Below are 12191 nucleotides of genomic sequence, written 5' to 3'. Positions count from 1 at the left end.
CCCCCCTCATTGAACCCATCTGATCCCGCGTTCATCTGAGATAACAAATGAGGGCTTTCAGGGGTTAACCGGTAAAAAAATAATTATCACCTTATCTATTTGAGCATGAATAGGCCGCCGCGGCCATCTTGATGGAAGATACTATGCGAAATGTTATGCGATTTGTGATTATGCTATCATGCTAGTCATTGTGGTGACATCATACATCACCTCGCACGAGATCTTTCTCTGGAATTCCAAGCAAAAGGGCCGCAGCGGCCTCTTCGCTCTCACATGAATGAGGTGAGTATGATCGGGTAATAGATCATTGGTGCGGTCTTCTAAATGTTATTTATGGGCCGCAGGTCATGCTGTCTAAAAAGCTCTCTGTTGGCCACAAGCAATGATTCTGTATTGGGTGAGTGACGGCATAAGTGTTCGCTCCCCCCATACTGTGGAGGAGACTACTGCATATAAACGAAGAAGTCACCTCTACTGATGAGCAAACAATTGTCAGTAAGGAATGCTTGCCAACAATTGTCTGTTCCATTGAGCAATGTAATGGGGCCTTAAAGGGACACTGACAGGCCCTATAAACATATTTAGTCATTCCTATGCAGTCATAGATCTATTAAAGTGTATTCCAATGATATAAGAGTACCCCCTGTCCGCATTGTAAACCATGTAAAAACAACTTTATATTCATCTGTTAATCACATTTCTTTATGCCCAAGGGGCGTTTTTTCTCATACCTTTGTGCCCAGCCGCGCCTCAACTGATATTGATTCCTAGCGCCGCCCAGCTCATTATTATTCACTGCGCTGGGCAGCTCTTACATTCCCCGATCCTGTCACCCGAGAGAAGAGTTTCTTGGCTGGCGCAGGCGCATTAACCATCTGAATTTCTGATGGCATCAGCGCTCTGAAGCGCTGGATACGAGTGCCTTGGAAGAGAGATCGGACACAGTCTCATTTAATTACAGGCTTGGGAGGGTGCCGGCGCATGCGCAGATGGTCTGATTGAGACCGATGCCCATAAGTATCTATCGGGCATGTGCGGGAACTGACAGGATCGGGGAATGTCAGAGCCGCCCAGCGCAGTGAATAATAATGAGCTGGGCGGCGCTAGGAATACAGTTGAGGCGTGGCTGGGCACAAAGGTATGAGAAAAAACACCCCTTGGGCATAAAGAAATGTGATTAACAGATGAATATAAAGTTGCTTTTATATGGTTTACAATGCGGACAGGGGGTACTCTTATATCATTGGAATACACTTTAATAGATCTATGACTGCATAGGAATAACTAAATATGTTTATAGGGCCTGTCAGTGTCCCTTTAAGGTATAAATAAAGTCGATTTCAAAAGATGCTAATTTACACATCTCAATGAAATTTATAGGAGCCTTTGAGTGGTTTCACACATAGATTTTTATTTATTTTTTTAAGCCACAGTTTCTGTGGTAGTTTTTATGCAGTTTTTTTTTTTTTACAAAACCAGAAGTAGAATTAAAAAGATTGAAAATATAGAGGAATGACTTATTCTTCAACTTTCTGCTAAATCCACTTCTGGCTTTGGTTCAAAAACCACATCAAAAACTGTTACAAACTGTGATAAGCAGACAACCATCTTGTATCATACATCATCTGTTACATTATTTTATGAATTTTGTCATATGTTACATTGTATGTCTAATGATAATACTGTATCTTACTAGGGAGAGATTCACTATAGACCTGGTCTCATGTATATGGTAATGTAAGCACCTTTGGCCCTACAAAGTCTGTGTTACTTTGCAGTTGGGAAATCATTTTCTTTTGTGACCCAATTAGCAACTGCCTATCACATGCCAACACGATTTGTATGGTTTAATTAAGTATGCACAGTCCGTCACACATACAAATCACTCGATCGTATGAAAACTCATAAAGTGTCACTGACCCACCAGGAGGCCTAGAGACAGGCCTGGCTATACACTGGAATATGAGTATGAGTAAATATCTAATAGGCTGCAAATCATTACTGTTAAGACCTACGTGTTAATAATTTTCATTAACATGTTTGGTACACCATGAACTTCGCGTGAAGCACAAACACTTAATACCATGCTGCATTTCTTTCCACTTAATAAAGATCTGACCTTTATTAGGGCCTACATGGCTCATAATTAGTGTTTATATGACATGTATTATGAAATATGAATTTTGGATGTATGCCTATGCCTGCACCTCCTTTGCTACAGGCTTGAAGTCATATTTTGTTCATATTTCATAGATGAGGAGGTGGGGGAGCATAAAATAATGAACCGAAACCCTGAGAGCTGAGCCAGGAGACTGCTTTCTCAGCCCACTCCTTTTTACTGAGGTGAGATAAAAATATGGTACCATGGACGTTTTAGCTGACACACATTGGGAAACCCAATCTGAGTGGACGGTGTATATCTTGTTCTCTGCCTCCGGGAGAGCAAAGGACTTTTACCATGCAACTAAGTGTTAGGCTTTCTGTTTTTACACATGTATGTATGTCTATTTCTTTATTTTTGTAAGTACTGTACCTTTTGTATGTTAAAACCTAAAACTTTAATTGTTTACCTTGTTGCCCTAATGGACCTAGGCTTCTCTATAGAGTATAAGTGTGTCTGGTGCTACTGCTTGTCTGCTTGCAAACAGAAGATATCTTCAAGTTTTGGCGGCAGCAAGCATGTATCTGGGATGTGTGGACTGTGTTAGAGGGTGAATAATGCTCAATTTGCAGCCTAAGTTTAAGGTAATTGAAAGACTGAGTGGGTAGAGAAAAGTAACCCCTTGAGGTCACACTGTATCATGTAATAGGGTGGCCTGTACGTAACACAAACACTGCAGCATTTCTAAAATAAATTATATTTGTGAAATATTGAATTTTTCTAAAGAAATACCATATATGAAACCACCGGTTTGTACTTTGTTTATAAGTGCTTGATGTCTATCTAGAATACATAATTATATGGGTATATGCTTATTATTTATTGAAGTTATTGCTATAAAACTTAAATTCGAACAAATCTCCAAATATAAACAACCATAAACATTTTAAACCTGTAGAAAATGCATAAAAAGTAAAAGTGGCTTTCTAGTTACTGAACTTATAAACTGGAAAGAGCCTTTTAATCATTCTGCTTCACTGACTTGGCCAAACGAGACTTTAAATGTGTTGAGTTCCTTTAATAATTGCTTGATCTTCACTGATTTTCTTTAGTTCACCTCTATTAATTTCATTATATTTCATAAAACCTATTCAACAGACTGAAAAGTAATTAACTTTAATAGCTATACAGTGCAATGGGAAGCCAGTATGATGGTTGATACTGCAATGCTGATAAAAGCAGAAGATACAATTGCACATTAATTAGGCGCAAGCAAACAACCTCCTAAATAGCTCATGTTCTGATTCCCAAAATGACAACAAAAAGATATAAGAGCCAGATGTTACACTATTGTCTCTAGCCAACATAACAAACATAAGCACTAAAAATAAGCCTCAATAGGGCAATATGTTTTATCTTCTTGGTTTTTGTGGGCATGCAAAGAAAAGTGGGAGTTTGGTAAGAAATGATGCAACCTGCAATTTATTTTTATTTTTTAGTGTATAATTGGCCTTTTGTTCACTAAAATGATCATGCATACTAATTGAATTGAATCATTTCAACTCTTGGCAAATTAAAACTTTTTATGGAATTCTTAAGTAATGATTATTACCAAACATGCAAACTTCATACTGATGTTGCATTTTAAAGGAATCTGTTAGCCCCTTTATGCTGCCCTCTCAGGGCAGCATAAATTATTAAGAGACAGCATATTACTTGTGTGCACATGTTTTATTTTTGTATTCATTGTAGAATGATATGAAGAGTCTGATATATATTTATTATATGCTTTACAAATAATCGCTGATTGACTGCTTACTCTATTTTACTGGGCATTGGTAGAGATGTCGCGAACATAAAATTTTCTGTTTGCGAACGGCGAACGCGAATTTCTGCAAATGTTCGTGAACGGGCGAACCGGGCGAACCGCCATTGACTTTAATAGGCAGCTGAATTTTAAAACCTACAGGGACTCTTTCTAGCCACAGTAGTGATGGAAAAGTTGTTTCAAGGGGACTAACACCTGGACTGTGGCATGCTGGAGGGGGATCCATGGCAAAACTCCCATGGAAAATTACATAGTTGACGCAGAGTTGGATTTTAATCCATAAAGGGCATAAATCAACTAACAATCCTAAAATACAAAACGGATTCCCAAAAAGTTGGGACACTAAACAAATTGTGAATAAAAACTGAATGCAATGATGTGGAGATGGCAAATGTCAATATTTTATTTGTAATAGAACGTAGATGACAGATCAAATGTTTAATCCGAGTAAATGTATAATTTTAAAGGAAAAATACATTGATTCAAATTTTCATGGTGTCAACAAATCCCCAAAAAGTTGGGACAAGTAGCAATAAAAGGCTGTAAAAAGTAAATTTGAGCATAACGAAGAGCTGGAAGACCAATTAACACTAATTAGGTCAATTGGCAACATGATTGGGTATAAAAAGAGCTTCTCAGAGTGGCAGTGTCTCTCAGAAGCCAAGATGGGTAGAGGATCACCAATTCCCACAATGTTGCGCAGAAAGATAGTGGAGCAATATCAGAAAGGTGTTACCCAGCGAAAAATTGCAAAGACTTTGCATCTATCATCATCAACTGTGCATAACATCATCTGAAGATTCAGAGAATCTGGAACAATCTCTGTGCGTAAGGGTCAAGGTCGTAAAACCATACTGGATGCCCTTGATCTCCGGGCCCTTAAACGACACTGCACCACAAACAGGAATGCTACTGTAAAGGAAATCACAGAATGGGCTCAGGAATACTTCCAGAAACCATTGTCAGTGAACACAATCCACTGTGCCATCCGCCGTTGCCAGCTGAAACTCTACAGTGCAAAGAAGAAGCCATTTCTAAGCAAGATCCACAAGCTCAGGGATCATTTAAAATGGAGTGTGGCAAAATGGAAGACTGTTCTTTGGTCAGACGAGTCACGATTCAAAGTTCTTTTTGGAAATCTGGGACGCCATGTCATCCCGACCAAAGAGGATGAGGACAACCCAAGTTGTTATCAACGCTCAGTTCAGAAGCCTGCATCTCTGATGGTATGGGGTTGCATGAGTGCGTGTGGCATGGGCAGCTTGCATGTCTGGAAAGGCACCATCAATGCAGAAAAATATATTCAGGTTCTAGAACAACATATGCTCCCATCCAGACGTCATCTCTTTCAGGGAAGACCCTGCATTTTTCAACAAGATAATGCCAGACCACATTCTGCATCAATCACAACATCATGGCTGCGTAGGAGAAGGATCCGGGTACTGAAATGGCCAGTCTGCAGTCCAGATCTTTCACCTATAGAGAACATTTGGCACATCATAAAGAGGAAGGTGCAACAAAGAAGGCCCAAGACGATTGAACAGTTAGAGGCCTGTATTAGACAAGAATGGGAGAGCATTCCTATTTCTAAACTTGAGAAACTGGTCTCCTCGGTCCCCAGACGTCTGTTGAGTGTTGTAAGAAGAAGGGGAGATGGCCTTGTCCCAACTTTTTGGGGATTTGTTGACACCATGAAATTCTGATTCAACATATTGTTCCCTTAAAATGGTACATTTTCTCAGTTTAAACTTTTTTTTCCGTGATTTATGTTCTATTCTGAATAAAATATTAGAAGTTGGCACCTCCACATCATTGCATTCAGTTTTTATTCACGATTTGTATAGTGTCCCAACTTTTTTGGAATCCGGTTTGTATATTGAACAACGTGGTTTAAAAGATCAAGTGTGTGTATACGATCAGGTATGATGTTGTATCGATCAGGTAGTGTAAGGGTTACGCCCACTTCACAGACATTGACAGACCGAACTCCCCTTTTAATGCACCGCAAACAACCGCAAACAGTCCATTTGCCCAAATACAAACTTCCCATTTGCACAAGGTTGGATACCAAGCTAGCCATGTCCCATTCATGTCATTGAAGGTTTCTTCCTCCACCCAGCCACGTGCAACACCAAGGGTCCCCGAAAGGTGAATTGAATTGATTTTTCGAATGGGGAGATGGTTAAAAAAACGCTGGCTCCCTCCCGTTTGTTTGAATCCACGGTCACTGCGTCTGCGCCATGCAATTTACTGTCACACCCGTGAGTGGTATTTTCTGTAGTACTATTCTCATCAGTTTATTCCCTGTTACGTCCTCAATCTGGGGTCCATTTATTAAATAGATTTTTCAAACGGGGAGATGGTTAAAAAAAAACGCTGGTTCCCTCCCCTTTGTTTGAATCCTCGCCACGGTCACTGAGTCTGCGCCGTGCAATTTACTGTCACACCCGATATAAGTGGTATTTTCTGTAGTTCTCTTGTCATCAGTTTAATCCCTGTTTTTTGCAGACTACTGTAAACTTTTTCAATTAATAAGTAGTGATAAGCGGCAGGTGCTATATTCGAATTTGCAATATTTCACGAATATTTGGGCGAATATTGATCATATATTCGCAAATTAGCAAATTTGTGATTATTTTCTTGTTTGCAAAAAATCGGCAATGTAATGTTCGTGTAAAAGTGTGAAATACAAGCGTGGGTCACTTTTGCTACATTTTCCAAGCTGCTAGAAGTTTCCTGATTATTATTTCTTATTAATTTGAATATTTTTGTGTAATTCGTGAAACTTCATATTTTAGCAGGTCTGCATGTATGTATGGACAGCAGAACCTATCACACTATCACCTATCAGCCATGTCACTGCTCTCTCTCAGAACTTTAAAAAATTGTACAAAATGGCTGCTGGGGAGGTTCTTATATAGTAAGGGGTAGGCAACTTTCCTATTGGTTGCTAGGGATGTTGCTAAGCTCTGACAAAGACATTGCAGCCTTCTCATTGGCCCACAAGCAAGAAGGGAGGTTACTGATGAAAAAAAAATCTAGAATATTCGAAATTACGAATATATATCGCTATATTCAAAATATTCGCAAATTCTCAAAGTGCCGATATTCGCAATTAATTTTCGTGATTTGAATATTCGCGCCCCAACACTATTTATAAGACACTCTTTTTTCCCTCTCAATGTGTATGTGTATGTGTGTGGGAGATGGGGGGAGGTCAGTGTGTCTTATAAACCGAAAGTGCCGAAAATCATTGTGGCCACCACATTGTTTAAGTTAACCTTGATATGTGGGAAGTGTAGGATGGGCAGCGGCATTGAAGCATTCAGTGAAATTGAATGCCGCTAGCCTGCATGTTGTCGCTCCATAGCCGAGGAGGGAGGAAAGCCATTGTCCTTTTCCTCTTATGCACTGCGTGGTGTGCTGATTTGTGGCGAGAGCTGGTGGGAACTGCTGCCGCCTACACCAGTCAGCTTACTCCCACCTGGCCGCACGCCGCGACTAGAGGAAGGAAGGCAGGGAGTGAATTACTCTGGCCCTCAATGGACTGTCTACTGTAGTTCCTGGGTGAGTGAAAACTAGAACATGAAGGGGGACATGAAGGGAAGCTCAGGAAGAGACCTGGACAATAAATTATTATAATCCTCCCTCATGCAACACATGGTTGTATTCTTAGACATTAGGGGGTTAGAGTTATATTTAATACAAGCACTCTCAAAGACTATACTGTAATTAGTCTGTGTTTATATTAAATGTGACTATAACCCCTACAGAATATGAGTGCATTTCTATGGATGAGAGGGGGTTAAAGTCATATTTAATATAAACAGTTAATATAAACACTTTTACAATTATAGTACAGTCTTTGGACAGAATTTATATTAATTGTGACTATAACCTCCCCTCATCCTTAAGAATGCATTCATGTACTGCAGGGCCTTAATACATTCCTATGGATGAGGGGGGGGTTATAGTCACATAACATAACAGTGCATCATCCACAGATCCTCCATAACAGTGCCTCATCTACAGATCTCCTCATAACAGTGAATTTTTCTCTCAATTTTTTTTACTTAACTACTCACTGTTGCTGCAAAGTTGCATAAAGGTGGTTGTGCGCATGAATTTATTAGGTTATAATTTGACACGCAATATGCTGTACACTGTGAGAAAAATGTGGTGCCACAAAACTGACTTATCGTATTTCTCGCAATGTATGATGCACTTTTTTCCTCCCAAAAGAGAGGGAAAATGGCACCTTATAAAGTGAATACTAGTGATCTCTTCCATTATGGAAGCGCTCACTAGTACACAATGTAACTAGGGATCAGTGAATCCAACACTCTTTGTGTTGGCTGTACTCACCACTCCCTGGTCTTATTCTGCACGCTGTGCTATGACTTGACATTCCATAGTTTAAGCGTGCACTATCACCTGATGCTGTGAAATGTCAGGCCATAGCACAGAGCACAGCAATGGTAGAACCAGATCCGGGAGCGGAGTGCAAGAAGGGTGCACTGAATCTGGAAGTGATGGCACCGTCTGTTTCAGAACATTTTTATTCTTTTTATATATATTCTGGGGGTCTGATCAGGAATGAAGCGCTGATGGGGGTCTAATCTAAGGTCTAATAGGGGTCTGATGGGGAATAGGTCTGATCTGAGGTCTGATGGGTGCCTGATCTGAGGTCTGATAAAGAATGAAGGCCTCATAAGAGATCTGATAAGGAATGGGGATCTGATGTCTGATGAAGATTGGGGGTCTGATCTGAGGTCTGATGACATTTTTTTTTTTTTCTTATTTTCCTCCTGTAAACTTTAGTTGCTTCTTATGGTCATGTGCATCTTATACTGTGAGAAATACAGTACATGTTTTGCATCATATTTATTATGTTTTAGGCACTTTTTGTGCCTTACTTTCACAAAGGGTATGGTTTAATTGGGGAAAAGGGCATGATTCATGATGCACAAAAATTTTGGTAGAAAATTCTAGCAAAAAATAAGCCAACATGTATCCGGCATGAGTCATTTTTTAATATATTTTGCATATCTTCAGACTGTCTATTCTAGGTTTAAACTAACTATTAGTTAAGTCTGCTCAAATATGGTGAAAGCTGAATGAAAACATCTGAATGCACTGCAATGGCTGCCCTTTGTTGTTGCTATCAAGATAAACTCAAAACTGGATGAACAGAATATTATAAGTCTTTACATGTGAAAACTCAGAAGCGTATATATTATCTTTATTCTATCGGCTGGGAATTCTCTAAGGCTAACATTGTGAAAACGAAAGTAAAACATCATAATTACAGGTCTAAAATGTAATTACCCTTATTCTAAGCTATACAGCCATTGTGAAACCATCAAACACAATTTTCTTTTGTACATTTAGGAGACATTTCTGGTTTCATTCATTTGCCATGAAGTACTAGAAGCTAAAAAGCATTAACTGCCTACTACTACTAAACACAAAAAAATGGAGAACCTTTGCCTGCTCTGCAAGCGAGGTACTGTAATTTAACAGTTAATCTGGCAACATGCAATTAGGCATTCACTTGGCAATCAAAAACCATGACTATATTCCATGTTTGCATTCCTTTTCAAAGCCTGTAGTAGAGGGGCACTTACTCTGTCAAATCTGCTATAGTAATCAAAACATTGAAATTACTCTTTCCACACTAAATACATTGGAACTGGTTGTTTGATTAAATGTAGAGTAGAGAGTGCAATTTGCTAAATTACAAGTATTCTGAACATGTAAATATAGTTTAATTACTGCAATTAGAGAAGATTACTGGAGATTGGCAGATGGGAATGTAATGCTGTTTTAATTAGAGCTTTTAATGCACTGTAACATAAGCATAATATTAACCCTTTTAGCATGAGACTGTCCTCTGGAAAAAAAAAAAAAAAACATTGAAGTCAGTCTCTTTCATACCCCTAGACTCTGACATTTGTAGAAAGGTAAGAATGGCATAGTTGAGGTTTTCTTACTAGCTAAGAATTATTATTATTATTTTTTTTATTAAAGAGAAGGCATAGATATATACAATGTTCCCGAATAGGCATATTCAACATTAATCATATTTATGCAATGGTGTGTTCTTGCCTTCTTCCAATTGTATATTTTGGAGATACAAACCTGTTAAAGAAAAGACTGTCTTTGAACCAGAGCAGAGAGCCAGTGACAAGGAACAGCTTTTGCTCTGGCAAGCCAGCCTATTGAGGTATTATGTGGTCAGCCATTTATTTGAATGGAAGACATGTAATTCTACATTTTCCCTGCAGTGGCCACTATATAGCTGGCTGCAGCTTTCCCAGTGGATTGGGGGAGATTTTTAAATGACAAAGCCCATTTATGCCTTTCTTTTTCCATAATATTATAGTCTAAAAGTACCAATCTCTTGCTATACACTAGAAAAATGTCCATATGAAAGGAACAATATCTAGTGATATACAGTTATAGATATCTGTGCCATCTTGAAATTATATCCAAGGTTCACTTTTCCAAATAATCCAAGATGATTATTACATTGACGTGAATTTACTACACATATGGTAAAAATCAATATTCTGGTTTATAAGAGGAAATACAAAATCCCTAAATTCCCTTCATATGTTCTGTGATGTACAAAGTTTCATTCAAGATGAAAAATATGCACTTGAAACTGTATCCGTTTGTGAATGTGGTTAATATTGTCCACTGGTCTCACAAATTGAGTTAGGAAATAAAATAAAACTCATAAAGACTCCTCATTTCTCCAGAGACTTTATGATAGCAAATCCAGGCATATCTTGAGTTGAGGTTTCAAACATGTCCTAAAAACAACCTAGCACAGTTTTGGAATTTTCTGTTAATATGCAATCAATTATGTTCCATCATGTGTTTATCGATAAGAATGTGTGCAGGTATATGTTTACAATTGTTTTGCAATTTGATTAATTGGTCTTTAGGGTCCTCAGGGGAGTGGCCATTGACTCAGTTTTTTTGGTAAATTGTCTGGTAAATTTTTCAGAGCTTGAAATTGCACACCTAACAAAGGTAAACCCAAATCAAATCAAACCCAAATCAAAGGTACACCCAAATCAACCAGACGCAAACCGCTGTGATCTTTAACATCCTTTTGGCTCGGACTTTCAGCAAGGCAGCACGTCTCACTTGACTTTTTGAGTCACACCTTCACACCTTCAATATGATCAGACAGAGCCCACCATCAATTAGAGCATTACACATTGTACTTTTCAATGCAATATGTGGGCATATTTATCTGGGCCTCTCAAGAGAACAATAGAGCTGTCATACTGTTATCCAAATACTGCACCTTCTTTTATCATGAAGATCAGCTTTCAGATATTATCTTCTCCTCAACACAGTTAATTGACAATGGATTACTGGTCTTATAATTTGTGTTGACTGCTACAAAATAATAGTTTTTTATATTTGATTTTCATAGTACTGTCAGAGTAAAAAAGAACTGCCAAATATTCTAAAAGAAAAAATGGTTTCTATAAACATTGAGGGGGTCATTTATTAAGACTATTTTAGCGTTTTAGATGCTGGTCTTAATAACCCCTTGTGCTAACGGTAGATTCGGCAAAGTTATGAAGAGTCGCCAGCCTCTACATAAATTCGGTAAATCCACCGCTGGTCTAATTGTAAGCCAGCTTCCTTGCTGGCTTAAAGTTAGACCATTTTCTATGCCTAAAATAGGTGTAGAAAATGGCAACTAAGACAGGCTTGCTGGCCGCCCCCCTCCCCTCGCCCAGACGGTGCCCCCCTTTATTAGACCTGGCATGTGCAGGGAAAAGTTGCAGATTGTGGTGCAAAATAACCTTTTCAGCACAATCTATGCCAGATATACTCCAGAAAACTGGCATATATCTGACAGTAAATGACCCCCTGAGTTTACAAAGTACCGCTTTCTGATTGAAGTATCCACTTAAAGGGAACAGTAATTGGCTGCAGTAGTGAGGTGCCGAATCCATACATATCACTGTACACATCACCGATTACTGGGAGATGTGTAATGGGCTATCAGAGGAGCATTGCAAAGAACAGCATTAGAATAAAGGATGAGGATATGATTTTTTAAACATATTGTTGGGGTTGTCTAAGATTTTTAATTATCCCAGACAACCCCCTTATGATTAGCCCTAGATGATAAACAAGTAGGATGTACTTTTTAAACATATGTTTTAGATTAGTACAGTTACGTCTAAGCAAAAAGGGTAATTACATTTTTTCTACAGCATTCCTAATGCT

Source organism: Bufo gargarizans, chromosome 3, assembly GCF_014858855.1.
Source record: "Bufo gargarizans isolate SCDJY-AF-19 chromosome 3, ASM1485885v1, whole genome shotgun sequence".
Classification (NCBI taxonomy): Eukaryota; Metazoa; Chordata; class Amphibia; order Anura; family Bufonidae; genus Bufo; species Bufo gargarizans.
This window is presented reverse-complemented; position numbering follows the sequence as displayed.